Source organism: Elephantulus edwardii, unplaced genomic scaffold (assembly GCF_000299155.1).
Source record: "Elephantulus edwardii isolate Elephantulus edwardi_28Jun2011 unplaced genomic scaffold, EleEdw1.0 scaffold00052, whole genome shotgun sequence".
Lineage (NCBI taxonomy): Eukaryota > Metazoa > Chordata > Mammalia > Macroscelidea > Macroscelididae > Elephantulus > Elephantulus edwardii.
Window position 1 is genome coordinate 559,784 of NW_006399802.1, and position 15,515 is coordinate 575,298.

The 15,515-nt window shown below is 38.8% G+C and overlaps 1 pseudogene; it reads right to left on the reverse strand.

Moving 5' to 3' along the window:
* Window positions 1-5,946: 5,946 nt before the first annotated feature.
* Window positions 5,947-15,515, reverse strand: part of LOC102855191 — a 14,542-nt pseudogene continuing 4,973 nt past the window's right edge.

Here is a 15,515-nt window from a genome sequence, read left to right on the forward strand (position 1 = left end):
TGAAGACCCAAAATCCCTGTAAATGTTCATTAAAGTTAATAAAATTTAATAATAAAAAAAATAAAAACCCAAAACAATAAAAAACAACAACAACTCCATTTCCCTCCCTACCTTTACACTTTATGATCCTCTTTTTTACAATAAAGAAAAAGTTAATACCATTTGGGGACTGAAACTTGACTTTAAACATAGCAACAGAAATGGGAAACAACTCATGCTAATTTATGTTTTAGAAATTTTAAGAAAGTATAAATTGCTATCACTACTTTTTCTAACTCCTTATGGAATATCACCGTCTTGCTTTTCCATATTACTATTGCTTGGGGTCAACTGAGTCGATTCCATACAATAGATTGAAACACTGGTTGACCCTGCATCATCAGTATGTCCAAGACTCGGTATTTACCATCTCCACCCATGCTTTTCTCATTTTCTCCCTCCCAGTGTTTCAGTGGGCAATTGCACTCTCCACTCAAATAAGTCAGAAAATGACCTCTCAAACCACTTTCCTCTCCCTCTCCCTCACCTTCTGTAACTTTCTGTATGTTTTAATTATTTCCCGAGTCCCCTCTCTCTCCTTTTCTGCCCACCTGGCTCATTGCCTGCCTGGATTATTCCAACAGACTCTTCTTTCCTCTCTGATCTGGAGTTCTTCTAGATCATCCTTCCCTCTGAAGTCAGAGCAGAGCCATTTAATAATGATTTTTTTTTAGTTCAGAGCATACTAATTTTAGAATAATTTGTCAATACAGAAATTAATAACTTAAAAATAATGCTTACTGATACCTAGTAATATTACACCTGCTAGTTAATAGTTTTTATTTTTACAAGATTGACTACATCTGTAGAAAGAATCACTGGAGAACCTCAGTATCAGCAGCCAAAACAGATCATAAATTTCTCATGTGCAAGTTCAATTTGAAGTTGAGGAATACTGAAACAACACAGCAAGAATAAAAATACAAACTTGAGTCTATTCCGCCTGAATTTGAAAACCATCTCAAGAATATTTTTGCTGCATTGGACACTAGACATCAAAGACCAGATGAGTTGTGGGATGAAATCAAAGATGTCATCCATGAAGAAGGCAAAAGTTCATTACAAAGGCAAAAACAACAAAATAAACAGAAGACCAAGTTTATGTCAAATTAGATTCTGAAAATTACATTAGAAGGTAGAGAGTCCAAAACAAAGGGAGAAATGTTGAAGTAAAAGACATGAACAGAAGATTTCAAAGGGCATTTTAAGAAGACAAAGCCAAATATGGTAATGAAATGTGCAAAGAGCTGGAGTGAGAAAATAAAAGAGAATATGCTTGGCGTTTCTCAAGCATAAAGAACTGATGAATGAATTTAGGTCTTGCATTGCAATACTGAAGTTTTCTGTGGATAAAAGCTTGGATAATATAGGAAGCATGAAAGAAGATGAGAGTAATACACAGAGTTATTGAACTGAAAATAATTGGTTGACACTGAACCTTTACGAGAAACAGCATATGAGCAAGAGTCAATGGTAATAAAGGAAGAAGTTCAAGCTTCACTGGAGGCATCGGTAAAATATAAGGACTCAGAATTTGATGGAATACCAACTGATATGTTCCAACAAACAGACGCAGCCCTGGATGTGCTCATCAAGCTGTGCCAAGAAATCTGAAGGACACTTAACTGGCCAACTGCCTGGAAGAGATCCTGGTTTGTTTCTCTTTTTTTAAAAAAGGTGATCCAACAGGATGTGGAAATTATAGCACAATATAATATCACATCCAAGTAAAATCTTCCTGAAGATTATTAAAAAATGGCTGGAACAATAAATCAACAAGGAACTGCAAGAAAATCAAGCTGAAAGAGGTTGTGGCAAGAGGGATATCATTATTAATGTCAGATGGGTCTTGGCTGAAAATAGAGAATACCAAAAAGATGTTTACTTATGCTTTATTGACTATGCATAAGTATGAAGTGAGGGGACACTGAATGTCTCTGAAAAAAGTATCACTCTTCCAGTTTTACGTGGATTAGAAGGAAGGTGAGGCTGTGGAATATGTCTGTATTTTAGGACTTGGACCAATTTTCTCATTTTAGGAAAGGAATACATTCCATTAGATGGTATTGGTAGTTCAGCGTTGGAATTCCTGCCATTATATGGGACATCCATTTTATTACTGGCCAACACCCAGTAGGCAGCTTCTGTGGGGCTATCAGTGTCCATCTTGCTATGAATAACAGGGTTCAAAGGACCTTCTGGACTAAGCCACACTAGGAAGAAAGGCCTGGATTTTTACTTGCAATCATCAGATAATATAAGCTCTGTAGATGACCATAGTCTGCTAATAATGGTGATGGCACAAGACTGTGTATGTCAGGGGGTTAACTCAATAACCATAGTAGCCTGTAATCTTGGAAACATTTCCTCACATATTTCTAGCAGTTTTGAACTCTAAGATATCTCTGATCAATAAATATTGCATAGTAATTTTACTGGCTGATGACTCTAGTTTTAGCACTTTTTAAAATTTAACACTTGTTTTATGCTCACAGATAATTTTAAAAGAGGCATAAAAAGAAGAAAAACAGTATCTATGAACTGTTTAATGGAAAACCAATTTGTTCTATAAACTTTTACTTAAGTCACAATGGAAATTTTAAAAAGATTCTTCCTCTTTTTTGCTGACTTCTAGTTTACCAAGCATGGGTTTAGGTTTTTTTCTCCTCTAGGGAACAGTCCCTCTTGATAACATGTCCAAAGCACAATAGACTAAGTCTTTGACATCTTCTAAGGAGCACTGTGGCTTTAACACCTCCAGGACAGATTTATTATTTTTTCCCCTGGTAATTCATAGAATATTCAACATTCTCATCAATACCATAATTCTAATGCATCAATTCTTCAATCTTCTCTTGTAAGGATTTGGTATGTGTAGGAGAAGATATGGTAAGTGTTAAGGTTCAGATCTCTTGCTGTTCAAGGTGACTATATTATAGTCAACTTGGTGGCACCTACCAACAACCACACATGAGAAGAGTAAAAAGACAATGGCATGAGTCAGTCATACTTTATAAAGTTATATTTATTTATATATATGTATATATATGTGTGTGTATATATGTATGTATATATGTGTATATATGTATGTGTATATATATGTGTATAAATATGTGTGTGTGTATATATATATAAATATATAAAATTTGGAAGCGGGAATGGCATCCACTTCCTAAATAACATGTCTCCAGAAACTCTGTGAACTTTGATAAATGTCAATAGTTGTAGAGGGGCTTCAGGCCTTTTGTTCGTAGGGTTGCCATGAGTCCAGCTCGGCTCAAAAGGAATCAATAGCATCAACAGCAACAACATATATATGTATATAAACTTTGATAAATGTCGATAGTTGTAGAAAGGCTTCAGGTCTTTTGTTCATAAGATTGCTATGAGTTGTGCTTGACTCGATAGCAAACAACAACAACACAACATATAGATTAGATATATAGAAAGATAAAGATATAAATATATACTTTTTTTTGTCTTTATGAGACTTAGTTAGTTTACTTAGCATAATGCTCTCCAGTCCCTCCCAAGTTAGGTAGTAATCTAAAAATATGGAATGCTTCATGAATTTACGTGTCATCCTTGTGCAGGAGCCATGCTAATCTTCTCTGTATCATTCCAATTTTAGTATGTGTGCTGCTGAAGCATGCACTATAAAGTGATGTACTTGCTTCTTAACATTTTGAAGAGATCTTTTGCAGCAAATTTACCGAATGCAATACCAGCCAGGTGTTGTAGTTTTACGTGTCATGGACAACAATATCCTGTAATTCTAGTACTTTCTGGACTCCCCAGTGTCTCCCTAATGTCACCATCACTATCATGGCTAGTTTACAGCCTAGGGTCAGGCAAGTCAGTACAGAGTGGGCCCTGGGGCAAACATAGCCACAGTGTACTTGAAATCCACTTCCAAACTCTCAATGGGGGCACTGCCAAATGCCCCTCACTATCCAGCCCCTTGGGTGCTGGCATCCACTCTGACCCAGCCTTTGGAGTCCTATTCCCTTAGTTGTTGTATTTGTTGCTGACTATGCTTCTGTGCAAGACTCAAAAATTTGTCTTGCTTGGATTTTGGAATCAGCCTGGATTCAGTCCCTTTGCCCTAGAGAATTTGACCACATGTTGGAATAAGGATGGAAAGATGGGGTATGTGTGTGTGTGTGTGTGTGTGTGTGTGTGTGTGTGTGTGTGTGTGCACAGCCATGGTGTCTGATTCCCACTTTAAGGTCAGCTTAGTCATTGTTGTTATCATTACTGGGCCTTCAGCTTATTTACTTCATCCTTGAATATACTGCCAGGTCACAAGCAGAGACCAGGGGATAAACCTGAGAGTGACTGACTCTGGCTTTGATAACAAAATTCTACTTCGTTGTCTCCCTCAGACTTCAGAGTATCCCCCACAGTTACTGTGATGCACTTTTTGCTACTGCTCTTATTTGTGGTCAAGTAGCCTTATAGCAAGCCATGCTCTATGTCTTTGTGGAAACCCAGGACAACTACTTCTACGTTCACAGGACTTGGTATATGCTCATTGCCAGCAGTGAAAACTTTCTGGTGCTCTGTGTGACAAGACTGATTACCAAGTTCTGTTAAAAAAGGGCTGTGCTTTGCAGTTGTTCACTAGGGAACAGGAGCTGCTAGGCCTTTGAGAACATGAACCCCTCTCAGGGACAAGAATTAACTCATGGCTACCCTTCAGTTGGTTTTCGGAGGCTGTAAGTTACATAGCAGGAGACTGCCCTTCTTTCTCCCAGGGAGCAGCTGTTGGATTCAAATTACTTGTCTTTGAGTTGGCTGCACAACTCCTTACCTTCTAGGCCACCAGACATGAAGGTTTCTTTACCAATTTTGTATCAGATTACAAGATCTTTCCTATTTCTGTATGTTTGGTAAAGGGCAAAGAGTGTTTGCAAATAGGGAGAGAATACATTAGGTTGGGTCACCTTTTTTTTTGACAGGAACAAATATGGATTTCTTCCAGTTGAGTGGCCAAGTATTTGTCTTCAAAATTTGTTGGCACAGATGATGAGCATGTCCTGGGCTGTATCAGTTTCCTGAAACACCTCAACTGGTATTCCACCAATTCCTGGTGTTTTTTATCATGTCTTCAGTGTAGCTTGGGCTTCTTTCAGCACTAGTATTTCTTTCCCCCGCCCAATGGTTCTCACAATCATACATATACATATACACATACATGTATATGCATATATTAATATACATATCATTATATAGTAATTAAAATTTATTAATGCCTTTTTCTCACCATGTCTCCTCAAATCCTCACTGCACTTTACCTCCATCCCCACCCCTCAACCCATTAATTTCTGCTGCCCTAGTATTTTCTCCCCTCCCTACTTATTTCCATCTCTTTCTCCATTTGAACAGTTACACATATCTTTTGTTAGAATAATAACTCTGTATCCCTAATATGGAGAGGCATCAGTCTACTTATGTCCCCATCCCCACCTTATGTCAGCACTATTGGCTCTTGATGGTATACTATTTCCTCATATGATTCCGTATCTGGCAATTCTTTTTGCTACAGTGATTGTCTGTATCCCTTCCATCTTCTTTTGATGGCCCCTGCATCATTCAAGATTTTTACCATAGAATCCTTCAGTATTGCAACTCAAGGCTTAAATTTGTTCTTCATTTCTTTCAGCTTGAGGAATATTGAATGTGTTCTTCCACTTTAGTTTTCTAACTCCAGCCACTAAGAGAAGAAATGCTGAAGGAAGAGAGCTGAACAGATTTTAAAGGACAACTCAAAGAGACAAAGCATTGCAAAGATATGTGCAAAATGATGAAGCTAGAAAACCAAAAGGGATGAGCAGGCTTGCCAACGTGCTGAAGGAGTTAGGTCACTAACATATTGAGCTCATCACCACAGTGTGACCTAACCTATCATGGCTGTTGAGCTGGAGTGCAGCAGTAAAAGTGGGACATTGTCCTGGAGAGCAAATCTCCCCTAAGCAGAGCTATTACCGCAGCTTTCACCTCTGTGTCCCTCGGGCTGTGGATGATAGGGTTCAAGGAGGGGGTCACAGCCCCAGAGAACAATGCAATAATTTTATCCAAGTCAGAGTCTTTAGCGTTGGGCTTGAAATAAATCAAGGAGAGGGTTCCACAGAAAATCACTACAATTATCAGGTGGGCTGAGCAAGTGGAAAAAGCTTCATACTGACCTGCAGCAGAAGGTGCTCTAAGAATGGCAGCAAGGATGAAAATGTAGGACAGAAAGATGAGCAGGAATGGAGTCAGTGTCATGAAATCTGTAGTCACCATTAATGAGAGTGCTCTGAAGGAGATGAGATGTCTCCACAGGCCAGATTCCTCCTCACCGAGGTCTCACAGAAGAACTGGTTAATGGCAATGTACACACAGAAGGGGAGGTGCCATGCCAAGATGGACTGTAGCGGTGAGTTAATGTAGCCTATACCCCACCTTAGCACTACCATTAGCACGCATGTTGATCCACTCATGAGCTCAGTATATCTAAGTGGCTGGCAGCCACCTAACAGTCATACGCCATGACTCCTAGTAGTAGTTTTAAGTCTCTATTGCATCTTTCTTGTTCCTTCACCCTTTGTTTCCTCTTGGTGTACTATTACTGGTTACTGAAAAAAAAATTTTTTTTAATTATAATTTTTCTTTTTTTTAATTTTAATGAAAGTTTACAGAGATTTAGGGTTTCCACTCATTCATTGTTGCACTTTTCTCCCTGTCCAGCCCCTCCTCCCCTGTTCGCTCTTCTCTTTGAAAAGTAAAAGAAAAATTCTTTCATTGTTATACAGTCCTTCCGCTCAAGTCCACCCCACTGTGCAGCTTTCATTCTGGACTCCTGTAATGATAATTATACCTAATCATATATTCCTTTTAAACTGCTCTGTCCCTCATCTGTTTCAATGCAGTATACATTATTTATCCCATCTTTCTCAGTCTTCCCTCAACCCTGATGTCAGTCCCATTTTACAACAGTGGCCCTATGCAATATTTGTCCTTTTGTGATTGAGCTATTTCACTCAGCATAATGTCCTACAGGTTAATCCATTTTGTATAATATTTCATGAGTTCTTTGTTTTTCAATGCAGCATAGTATTCCGTTGTGTGAATATACCAGAGCTTCTCTATCCATTTGTTTGCTGATGGGTACTTGGGTTGTTTCCAACTCTTTGCTATTGTGAACAAAGCCACAATAAACATGAGTGTGCATTAATTATAATTTTTAATATAATTTTTTTTCAAAAAGGGACATGCTCTGAATGGGGAAAAATATGTTCCTTTCAGGAAACACCTTGACTACAGGACAGAGGGAGGTTTAGGAGGGTTTAAGATTAGAGAATAAATGAGAAGGTTGTTGCAATAATACAAGCAGGCAATGTGGCAGATTACAGAGAAGGCAGGACAGTGGACCAGGAAAATAATTAAGAATAGGGTTTCAGATTAAAGAGGAATTGAGGGGCTATTTTCGTAGCTCAGGCAGTTTAGGATCCCTGAGCCAAGAAGACAGAAAAGAAAATGCAGCCAAGAAAAGGTTTAGATACACAAACAGTCATGGAAGAGTACGAAGGAGAAAGGACTGTGGGTTGATGTCCTGTTTTCTGGCTTAAGTGGGTAGGGAGGGTAGCTACGCACTGAAAATCTTGGATGGGGCACGTAGGAGAAAAAGGAGTGGATGCTGGAGATAATTCTTACATATATTGACTTTGGGGCACTGACTAGATAGCATCAGGGCTCCGTTTAATGAACAATTAGAAATAAGTGATGCTAATATTCCAACCTTTACTTTCTTGATAAAATTTCCAAAAGACAAATTAGTATAATATGAGAGGTTAAAGTTTCTGGTGTGTTGATTAAAGTAAATTTTCAGTCACTCAACCATGTCAACTTGTTATTTTTTTTAATTGTAAAAAGATAAACTTGAAATTTACTGTTGACTATGAATGTAAGACCATTCTTCTTCTGTTTATCATGCTCTTTAGAGGCAAAGATGATAAAGCTTTCCCTCATGTACTTTTGGCATGTTGTTAGGAAGCACTATTCCTTGTAGAAGGAGATGATGCTCAGAAAGGCAGAGGATTGACAAAGGATAGGAAGACCCTTAATCAGGTGGATTGAAACACTGACTGCCACCTTGGGCTCTAATGTGTCAGGAAGTGTGAGGATGGCACAAGATGGGACAGGGTTCAGATCTGTTGTCCAGAGGGTCACTATGGGTCATACTCAACTCAGTGGTCCCAGGAAGTGAAGAAGGTGCTTCTAAGGATTAGTTATTAATTATTTAATACTGTTTAAGGCACTCTGGTGGCATAGTCTACAGGGAGTCTGGCAGTTCAACTCCGTTGGTGACTCCATGGGAGACAGATGAGCAATCTCTTTCCATTAGATTTACAGCTTTTGAAACCCAGTGGAGGGTCAGCCATGAGTTGCTTTCAACTGATGGCAAAAGAGGGAGAAAGCTGCTTAGCAAATTACCTTAAAATTTGTTTTGTGTTGTTGAGTTGGAACCAACTCATAGCTAACTTTGCAACTGGTTTTTAGAGGCTGTAAAGTTGTGTGGAGAAAATTGCCTATCTCTCCAGAAGCTGCTGGTGCATTTGAATTTATTGCTTTTGAGTTGGCAGAGAAACTCCTTACCCTTTAGGTTACAGGAACTTCCTACCCCAAAACTTAGTGTTTTAAAACATATAGAGGGTTGGGAATTTGGGAGTGGCTTGTTCTGTTGCTAGGTGCTGTTGATTCCAACCCACAGAAACCCTATATACAGCAGAAAAAAGCACTCCCACTCCCACATCTTCTCATAATCATGAATTTGTTTGAAGCTACTGCTTAAATAATTATTGCAATCCATCTCATCGAGGGTCTTACTCTTTTTCATTGACATTCTGGTTCACAAAGCATGATGTTCCTCTATAGGGACTGGTCTCTCTTAATAACATGTCCAAATCATCTTAGTTGACATCTTGCCATCTTACTTCTAAGGAGCATTCTAGCTGTGCTTCTTCCAAGAAAGATTTGTCACTTCTCTGGCAGTTCATAGTGTATGGTCTTAAGAGGAAAAAAAATACCACAATACTTACAGTGGTAAGTAAGGAAAAGTATTTTTCATTTAGCATTCTGTATAAAGAAGAAAGGGAAATGGGAACCCAAAGTTGTTATAAATAGGGAAAATAAATTAGTTAAGGCTTCATTTTTCCATGAAAGACTTAAAATTATTCAATGAAACTGAGTTCTACAAAAGTCTTGATATAAGGGGACAAATGGTCAGGAAGGTCTTTATTCACTTATAGGAATCTTGTAGAGATGCCAATTGGACGTTTAAACAAAGGGGGAACTTCAGGACAGTTTTTATTAAAAGAAGAGAATCTGAAGTAGTTAGGGAAGGGTATTTCTTTTTTAAAAGGTTGGTTTTTTTCTTTCATTTTAGTTGACATTTTAGCAAAAGTTTATAGAGAACTTGGATTTCCATTCATTCATTTTTGCACATTTTCTTCCCTAACATCCCCACCTCCACCCCACCCCACTGTTTGCTTTTGCTAAGCAACTCTTATTCTGGACTGTTATCAGACAAATAATACCTAATCATATAATCCTTTTAAACAGTTCTTTCCCTAACTGTTTCAATGCAGTATACATTATTTATCCCCTCTTTTCTTAGTTTCTCCCCAACTCCCATGTCAGTCCTGTTCTATAAAAGTGGCATTATACAATATTTGTCCTTTTGTGACTGTTTCATTCAGCATAATGTCCTTCAGGGTTGTTGTTGTTGTTAAGTGTCATCAACTCATAGATGACTCATAGTGACCGTATGAATGAAAGACCTGAACACTTGCATAACTTTCATCATTTTTCCAAGTTCATAGAGTTTCTGGAGGCAAGCTATATTGGAAGTGAATGCCACTCCTGCCTCCAAGTTTGTTTTAATTGGGAAGCTCTACCACTGTCCGTCCACCATGGGTAACATTATTGCACTTGACACATCAGTATCAGACTGTTTAACATCACAGCAACCACGAGTTACCTCTGTATAGCAAATAGACAGACCAGTGCTATACCACTTAAAACAATATGTGACCAAAAACAATTAAAACCAGGCCAGAGGGCCACAGATTAAAATCACCCACCTTTCACTTGGTAGCAAAACTTTCTATCCACTAGGGCAACAGAGCTCTATGATGTTGTCGTTAGGTGTTGGTAAATCGTAGATGACTCATACCGACCCTATGAACGAAAGAAGGGTATTTCTTTGGTAAAGCAAAAGGTATCAACAAGGAGAAGGAGGAACAGTGGCCTCTGTGTTAACAGCAGTGGCCCTTTTGTTAAAAATCTTAACTGTTCTAGGGAGGCTAGGCTGAGCCAAGTTCTAAAGTCTTACGTGGAATTGATGCTTTTGAGTCGTGGTGCTGGAAAAGTCTTGAACATATCATGGAGCACCAAGAAAATAAGTAAGTCTGTCTTGGAGAGGGTAAAACCAAATTTCTCCTTGGAGGTTAGGATTTTGAAACTCCATCTCACATACTTAGAGCATGTGGCCAGGAGGGACTTGTCCTTGGAGAATGGAGAATGACATCATGCTTGGACAGGTGGAGGGATAGCACATGAGAGGCAGAACCTGGATGAGATAGATTGATAAAGTAACTGGGGCAATGGGGGAAGGTGTGTTGGAGTCAGTGAGGCTGGCTTAGAACAGGGTAGGTTTCAGAGCTGTTGTACATAGAGTCACAGGTGACTTGACTGCCCATAACAACATGTGGATATTAATGAAATTTCCTGAGAAGGGGGTTGGCATCTCTTGAGATTATAGAAATGTTATGGCTGCTTTGGTGATTTGAAAACTCAGGGAAAAGCCCGAGAGGGTTTTGAGATGGCATCTAGGCTTATGTCAAGGCTCAAAATGCAGTTAGTCAGGTTGTTGTTGTTGTTGTTATGTGCCTTCGAGTCGCCTGCAACTCATAGCGACCCTATGTACAACAGCCCTAAACCCTGCTCTATCCTGTGCCAATCTCACTGCCTCCGACACACCCATCCTGATTACCCCAGTCACTGAATCAATCCACCTTATAGAGGGTCTTCCCCTCCTGCGCTGTCCCTCCACTTTGCCCAGCATGATGTCCCTCTCCAAAGACCTGTCTCTCCTTACAACATGTCCAAATAACATGTCCACATAACAACAACAGTCATAATCATTGCTTCAAGTTGGAACTGACCCTCCAGGGGGTTTCTCAATTACACAAAAAGAGATTTCTCATCTTTCTCCTTAGGAGTAGAGGAATCCACTACCGCGTGGATATCAGTGCTCAGAGAGGCTGGGACTATGGATTAGCAGTGCAACTCCTTATGTAATACAACATGAGTGCTCCCTGTTTATTAATTCAAAACTCAAACTCAAGCTTATTGATGTAGTTGGAACCAACTCATAGCTGTCATACCAGTGGGTTTTTGGAGATTGTAAGTTGCATGGGAGGAGATTGCTTTCCTTCTCCAGCAGAGCCTTTGATATATTTGAACCAAAGCCACCAGAGAAGTTTTGCTTTTGGGAAAGCAGCTCAACTCCCTATGGATTAAGTATTGCTATTTATTAGGCATTGTTCTTGAGGTTAGGGATACAGTGGTGATCCAAAAAGGAGTTCCTCTTCCTCCTCGGGGGACATGCACATCATCATATTGAGACATTGGAGTTAGTGTGGCATAGACAAAGTATTGATTAGGACCTATATCCAGAAAATACATGATAAGAAATTTGAATATAAAAGTAGTATTTTTATTATAACACTAAGTAATATATACTTCAAAACTATTTTATAATAATAATTTAAATATGTTCTTAATATCTTTAAAACTGAAAATATGAATTTATAAAGTATTTGATAGAAAAGATGATTTTATTTATTACCTAAGTAATAATACCACTATACTAAAATTATGAAAAATAGAAAATATATTCCTGACTTTATTACTAATAGTATTCTTATTAAATGTGTTTATCATGTATTTGTACATCTTGTTGTTGTTGTTGTTGTTATGTGCCATCGAGTCGCTTGCGACTCATAGCGACCCTATGCACAACAGCCCTAAACTCCGCTCTGTCCTGTGCCAATCGCACTGTCTCTGACACTCCCATCCCAATTATCCCAGTCACTGAATCAATCCACCTCATAGAGGGCCTTCCCCTCCTGCGCTGTCCCTCCACCCTCCCAAGCATGATGTCCCTCTCCAAGGACCGGTCCCTCCTCACAACATGTCCAAAGTATGTTAGATGGAGCCTTAGAATCCTTGCCTCCAAGGAGCCACCCGGTTTAACCCTTTCCAGGATGAATCTGTTTGTTTTCCTAGCAGTCCATGGTATTCTCAATACTCTTTTCCAGCACCACAGCTCAAAGACATCAATTCTTCTATCCTCTTAGTCATTGTCCAACTCTCTGATGCATAACAAGTGATTGCGAAGACCATGGCCTGTATTCAATATATAATGAGCAACTATTTGTAATGGGTACCTGGTCCATATGAAATCTTATAGTAGTTAGGTTAAGCTAAAATGAACTGGGTAAAATGGGTAAATGGGTAAAATGAACTAAAGATTAGTTGTTACATGCATGTCTCTTTTTTTCTGGTATCCCATACAATAGGAATCTAAAGAAATAAGGTTACTATGAGCCTCCTTATTTGTCTTCTACAGAGAGCCGTAAGGCTAGATGCAATAAAGATTATCATACTTAACTCTCTTTTCCATGCTTGAACCTCCTTCAAAGTCCCTATAGTTCTTGCTCCACAGCTTCAGCATGGGAAAAGTGGGTCAGTTTCCTGACATTTGGGCGTGCCTGAAACCTTTTTTCCCTGGGGCTGAGTTCTCTTGATAACATGCCCAGAGAATGTGAGACAGACTTTCACCATTCTGCTTCTAAAGGAGCATTTTGGCTGCACTTCTCTCAAGACAGATTTGTTTATTCTTTTGCCAGTTCATAGAATATTAACTATTCTTCCACAATGCCAAAACTCAAAGATGTCAATTCCCCATTATTCAGCTTTCATATGCATATGAAAAAATAAAACCACAACCTCTCATTGGCTATAGAGTTGGAACCAACTCATAGTTGATTTTCCAGTGTATTTCTGAGGCTGTAAATTGTATGGAAGAAGATTGCCTATATTTCTCCCTCAGAGCAGCTGGTGGATTTGAACTGAGAGACTTGTCTTTTGTGTTAGCAGTGCAATTTTCTAAGGACTATGCCCTATGCCACAAGATATAGAGAAGACAAAACAGAATTATAAATGCCACAGTGTGTTTTTCCATTTTGATTTGCCTTCATTTTATACCTGTTGCAATTTTTCTTTTCCTTTTCAATCTCATATTAGGCTTTTTGTGTATTTTTTTGTTATTTTGTTTCTCTTTTTCTTTATTCCAACTGACAACAGATAGCAATACTATCCAAGCACATCTCCTGCTCTTGACTCATTGGGGAAGAATATAGACCAACTTCTGCTCCATCTGATCAACAAAACAGTACAATCAGTACTTGTCAGTCTGCCCTCAGCTGCTCTATGCATACAGCAAACAGTACAGTACATACATCTCAATTCTGTCACACTCATGAGAAGACAAGAGGTAAAACACAAAGAATTACATTTTAGTAGTGCAACACACTTACATGACTTAGGCAGATAAATCCAAAGAACATAATACAAAGGCATCGTCACTACACTGTCTCAATGCAGCAGACAACTTTAAACCAATCAAAAAAGAAAAAGAACCCAGGACAAGATCAAGGGATAAGGGGGAAGTGACCAAAATACAGAACCACACTGTGTTTCAAGGAATAAATAACTACTGAAACATCCTAATAAGGAACTGAAAAGAGTGATAGTTAAGTGTCTCAATCTGAGAGAGAAAACATTTGAGGAAACCATTGGCAAAATCCAGGAAAACATAGAATAAACTGTAGGATAATTAAAAATATGAAACCATATAGATAAAATAAATGGAAAATCAGAAGCGATACAAACCCAACAAATTGGAAAAAATAATATTGGAAGAACAAAAGACCAAAACTGAAGCAATGTAACATAGACTTGATGGCAAGGAGAAATGCTTACTTGTTAGAGGAACATATAGAAAAAAAGAATAAGAGAAAATAAAGGAATCAAATGGAATAACACTGAGAGGGATAATTAATGAATAATTAGAATTCTAGAATAGGAAGAGACAAGAAAACCATGGTGGAAATCATTCCACCTAAAGGATAATGTCCCAAATACTATATAAAAAAAATAAATAGGAGAAAACATACATTCAAGAAACTGAGCAAACTCCAAACAGAACAGACTCAAAAGAAGTAAACCAAGACATAATAAACTTTTCCAGAGTTATAGACAAGGAATACTAAAATAAGTTCAGTAAAAATGAAGTTACCTACAAAGGAGAATCAATATGGGAGGGGTGAGGTGTGCACTTGCTGGGTCAAAGCTTCAGACAGTAACATTCAGGCTGTAATCCCATGCTGATTTCCTCAAGGTCTCTCTTCTCTCCCACTCCAGTGGCCCCAGGATAAAAAAGTAACAAAGTGAGACAGTACATACATCACTGAGACTGTATTTCTACTTCCTTCAAGTCAGGGTACTAGCAAGGCCAGGCCAGGCCAGCCCCAGTCCCATTTCTTCAATGCTCTCTTCTCCTGCATTAAGAGTGAACCCTGATGCTGTTTCAGAAGAAGCAGCCTGAGGCTAGAGTTTTTGAGCTGCTGGGAAGATTGTCCAAGTTGGACTCTTATTCCTCAGAATTACATTATGTCCCTTGTGTCCGTTTATGTTCTTTGGCATGAATCCATATCTCTAGAAGGGTCCCCTGGTTCTGATGGACCCTAGAGGCATTGGAAATGGATTTCAAATACACTTTTGACTATGGTTGCCTTCAGGCCCACTCTGTACTGACCTGCTTGAGCACAGGCTGTAAATGAGTCATGGAAATGACAGTGATCACAGAATAGCAAATTATTATAGTCCATGATATAAATTGGGGGAGGAAATGACAGGAACAAAGGTCTAGGAAAACTAGGAAGAGAGCTCACAGGAGTCTGCAAGGTAGAAGCTACTGGATAAGCAGAATTGGGAAATGCCAAATATCTCCATATCTGAGTGAAATTTGTAGGAACAGCTGGACTACCTTGTAAGCATTTATATGTCTGATAGTCTTACCTTTATAAAATTTTTCCAATACGCAGGTTATATACATGGATTTCACCTGATGGTATTCATAGGAATCAGATTGATTACATCTGCAGATAGAACCGCTGGAGAAGCTCAATATCATCTGTGAAAACTAGGCCAGGAGCTGATGGTGGAACAGACCACCAACTACTCATATGCAAGTTCAAGCTGAAGTTGAGGAAAATTAAACCAAATCCAAGGCAACCAAAATATGACTTTGAGTCTATCCCACCTGAATTTCAGAACCATCTCAGGAACAGGTTTGAGGCCTT